This window comes from Miscanthus floridulus, chromosome 11 (genome assembly GCF_019320115.1).
Source record: "Miscanthus floridulus cultivar M001 chromosome 11, ASM1932011v1, whole genome shotgun sequence".
In the NCBI taxonomy this organism is placed as follows: Eukaryota; Viridiplantae; Streptophyta; class Magnoliopsida; order Poales; family Poaceae; genus Miscanthus; species Miscanthus floridulus.
The window spans coordinates 38,291,945-38,296,425 of NC_089590.1; the positions used below are offsets into that span (position 1 = coordinate 38,291,945).

General features: G+C 52.4%; 1 long non-coding RNA gene across 1 annotated transcript; it reads right to left on the bottom strand.

The window, feature by feature from the left end:
• Positions 1–1,463: 1,463 nt before the first annotated feature.
• Positions 1,464–2,649, bottom strand: LOC136491029 (uncharacterized). The gene is made up of 3 exons (XR_010767932.1): positions 2,366–2,649; positions 1,755–2,260; positions 1,464–1,686 (listed from the first exon to the last, which is right to left on the bottom strand). It is a non-coding gene; the product is annotated as an uncharacterized lncRNA (long non-coding RNA).
• Positions 2,650–4,481: the final 1,832 nt, after the last annotated feature.

Genomic DNA, 4,481 nt, shown 5'->3' on the forward strand with positions numbered 1-4,481 from the left:
ACAACATCCACGAGCGATCCTTCATGGTCAGCGACCTGGTACGCCACCGTAAATAGAAGACCAACGGCCTACATAAGCTTTCATCGCATTGGGAGGGACCCTTCATCGTCAAAGAGGTCACCCGACCAGGATCTTACAGGCTATGCGATTCTAAAGGGGTCGACATCCCCAACTCCTGGCACATCAAGCTCCTTAGGTGTTTCTATCCTTGAAACGTTCTACTACAGATATGTATTTCTGCATATTTGACGATTCAATAAAGTTTGCACCAATTGTGCTCTCTGATTATGTTCTCTGTATTTCACCGTATTTCTTCCCCATGTGTTCTCTAGTTTCGTCGCCATAATTTAACTCTCCGATCACTCACCATACCTAAAACGTCTCCACATTGCGTTATTCGCCAACTCTCCATGCGTAACATCTCCCACGTACCCTCCGCTCCACACGCAGACCAGCCACATTCTTTTCCATGGCATCCAGAAGCAGCCCTAGCCTCAACTTCCTCCTACGCGTGCATGAGCCACGCTCTACGCTATGGACAGTCAGCAATGGCTCCCTAATGACGTTTCCTTCTCTTACGCGTATACAAGTGCCAGCCACTTCGCACTATAGAGCTTGGAGACTAGTCAAGGCTGATGACATGGTATAGAACTAATTGGAAAGCATATAACTCATATCTAACATGTGAATTAAACGAACTCCAAAATGACACTTAGTGTTTACGCTAACTGTTCAGCAACTTTGCACGGCATTTTCATACAAAATGTTGTTTCCTGACCTACTGGGTATTGTTCCCTTATTCACTGAACAGGTCGACATCTCCAGCGAGCTTCCCTACTGCTTCCTCCGCCTCGTCCTCCAGCTTCATGATCTCTGCTGCACTTGTCCCTCAGGCGTAGCCGGTCATTATCACCTCAGGCCTCACTGAAGGATAGTGTGACAGGAGTACTACAAGCGCGTGTACGACAGTAGAATGGGCGGCGCTGTGGGTGAATGCCTTGAAGTCCTTCTAGGCCTCCTGGCACCGATTCAGAATCGGTCATGGAGGCCTGTCACTGGGCAGCAGCACGGTTCGCTCAGGCGGTTTGAAGCTGATGCAGTCCAGCATGGGCTTTATCCCCACAACTACTGCCTCTAGTTTCTCCTCCTGGGCCTTCACCTGCTCTCCGAACACTTTGAATTGTGCCTGTGCATTATACCGGTACTCTGCAACACCGTAGACGCATTATAAATCATGCTCCTAACGCTGCAAGAATGGTTTCAACTTAAGATGTACTTACGTTCAAGATCCACGGTGATCCTCTCGGTTTTTTCCTCCGCCTCTTCCTTCTTCTTTTGGAGTTAAGCGACGGCCTCGCGGGAAAGGACGAGCTCTGTCTCCAAGTCTTAACAAGGCAAATTACAACTCACGACGCTAAGCATCAACAAAGCAAGACCTAGGACCATACCTTTCTGCTGGTGGATGCTACGGCTAAGTCGCTCGGTCAGCGACCGGTTTTCCCCTTCAAGCGCCTGGTGCTCCTCCAGCGCTAGGACCTTCACCTACAGATCTTCCTCTTGGTGGCGTGTTCTGGTCAGCCTTGCCTTGAGGTCAGTTACCGACAACTGCAGCCTCTCATTCTCCACAAGAACAGGAGCCATTTCATCCAGGTGCCGTCGCCGGTGCTCGGACGTCTTCATTACACCCTACGGAAGCGAATGGTCAAATCATACATCTTAATACGAACACAACAACAAGATTGTTTTCGACTTACTTCAATCTAGGCCACCATCGCCGATAGGTCGGCCCTCAACCTCTTCACCTCTGTGCTCGCTTCCTCTTCTTCTAGCTTGTCAAACTCGTTGCCATGCAGGAGAACTGTGCGGAAGACCTAAGGAGGCCAGGTGGGTTCCCGTGGAATTTCTTCAACTTCTGCAGCAGCTATCCTCGGAGGAGACCTCCTTGAACGTTGTTGTGCCCAGACAGGACATACGGGGCCTATCTCCATTGCCTGTGATGCCACGGGCGTCGCGTGCTTTACGGCCATGGGAGGACCTTGTGCTGCACCACTTGGCGCATGCCCCACGGTCTCCGCTCCTGCTCTAGCAGAGCCAATTGGCATACCTGTTGTCGCCTATAGGGTCACCTTCATCATGCGCTCCACCACCAGGGGAGGTCAGCCTGGCGATCGGTGGCTCCTCCATTCTAGGAGCAACCGGGTGTGCTCTTGCTCGGCGTCAGGAGTTTCCATTTCCGCATCGCGCTGCCCATCGTCGTCACCTGATGGATGCAGCTCTTTAGTCGACTCCGCACCGCATCAAGGAATTACTTCATCAAAACTTAATAAAAAAACTCGAAGGATATTGCTAACAGAGAACAACTTACAACTGCGATTCACGCCAAACTATTCTGAAGCGATGCGCTCGCCCAGAGCCACCCTATCCGGTATCAGAGCCGCCTGGCATCTCAGAATTCCTCAGGCCGGTGGCCTCGGCTGCTATCGTCGGGGTCACCCGAGCAGGCTTGGGGACTTGGCTGGTGGCTCCAGCTCCAGCTACCACTACAGGGGTTGTCTAAGCAGTCTCAGGGATTGCGGCTGTGGCCTCTTGGGCTCGGTGCACACCCCTTGTCTCTGCCCCAGCACGAGTAGCCGGAGGGGACATCTCGGTGGTCAGATGAGGGGGCATCGCTGCTCCATCGTCGTCCGACGAGTCTGACACCACCATCCCCCACCACCGGGGAGGAACAAGGCCCTAATGTTAACTCCTCCCTCTTCACGATGGGAGGACCTAGATGTTTTCTTCCTCTTCGGGGATAGCTCATCCTCAACCAGCCGTTTCCCTCGAAGCTTTTCACGGATGTAGGCGGTCCGCTCATCTTCATATCCACCTCCAGTGTCGTCCGACCTCTCCTCGCCAGCCCCCGAGCTGGACTGACGCTAGGGACTACTTGACCGGGCATCAACCGCGGTCGTCTAGTCATCAGACAGCGCGATGGAGAAGTACACCGCTCGATCCTACCCATGAATCTTAAAAACATGAGTAAATACATTGCTCAAATGTAAATGGAGACACATACACGTCGGACAGATCATTACCACCAGGGGAAGGCTCGTGATGTTGAAAGCCCTTTGTTGGTCCTTGACGGTAGTGTGCACCGAGAGGTTGAACAGCATCGCGATGCGACGCTTGACTTCATCCCGCTATATCTCCTCGTGCAATTCACGGGTCAGCCTCTTGTAGTTCAATAGGGTCAGGAGCCCTCTCACTTGCTCCATGCCATTGGAGTTGGGCCTCTCCGACCACCTCGCATTGCTCGCTGGGATCTGATCAACATCACATTGGACATATGGTTCCACCTACCTGATGTAGAACCACATGGAGTTCCAGTACTTCACACTCATGTTCAGTGGAACGGTGATGTACTAACTCACCATCCCGTCCCACAACAGAAGATAAGCGCCTCCGACCACCCGGGACCCAGTTTCCCCTTTCACTTTGAGACAGAAAAAATGGCGAAAAAGATCAAAATGGGGAAGGATTCCAAGGTAAGCCACACAAAGATGAATAAAGATGGCAACGTGCAAGATAGAGTTTGGGGACAGGTTGCAAAGACTGATGCCATAGTAGGCAATTAGACCACGAAGAAAAGGATGAATAGGAACCCCAAAGCCACGAAAGAAATAATCTTCAAAAACTACCAACTCGTTGGTGTGGGGTGTCGGGAAATCCTCACCGGCCGTCGGGCGCCATCCTACGGTTGCCTTGTTAGGGAGGACGTCGTGCACCACCAAGCTATTCAGCGTCGTTATGCTGCTCGTCGACCGCACCCACTCCTCATCGCGGCTGACCTCGCGAGCCGCCTTCTTCGAACCTCCGCGGTTCCTCTTTGGCGCCATGGATTCAGATCTAGATCTTGGGACTCACAGATGTGGGTGGCGGCAGAAGCAGCGGAACCCTAGAACTAGCAGCGGCAGCCCAAGCGTTGCTGCTCGAACAAGAAGGGGGTGGAAATGTCCAAACTGCTACTATGACCTGGAGGAGTGCGCCGCGCCGCGCCGGGGGTGGGCTGGGCCTTATAACGGTTCCCTCCCGCCCCTTCATCTCTAGGGTTTTTGGGGAACCGTGCCGCACCACACGCGCCAGTTCATGCATTCGCTGCACCACGCGCACGCGCTCACCCGTAGTTATTGCGTGTTGCTCCGACTTCTCTGCCATATCCATTAAATGCGTCGTTTTACAGGCCGTTGTTTTCCTTTGATAGGAAGCTACCAACGGGTGACCCGTTTTCTCACCTTGCTGCGTTTACTGCTCCATGGTTATTCGATGGCTCACGTAGGCTATCAGTCATGCTTTTTTACCCTGCTACAAGATTTATTCTTCATCTTGTAGCAGGTTTGGGGACTAAGTGTGTACACTTCACCTTGTGGTGAAATTACTGTTTCTTGATGACTTGATTTCTCGGCTATGCTGGGGACTGCCTTTTTCTTCGGCTACGTCAG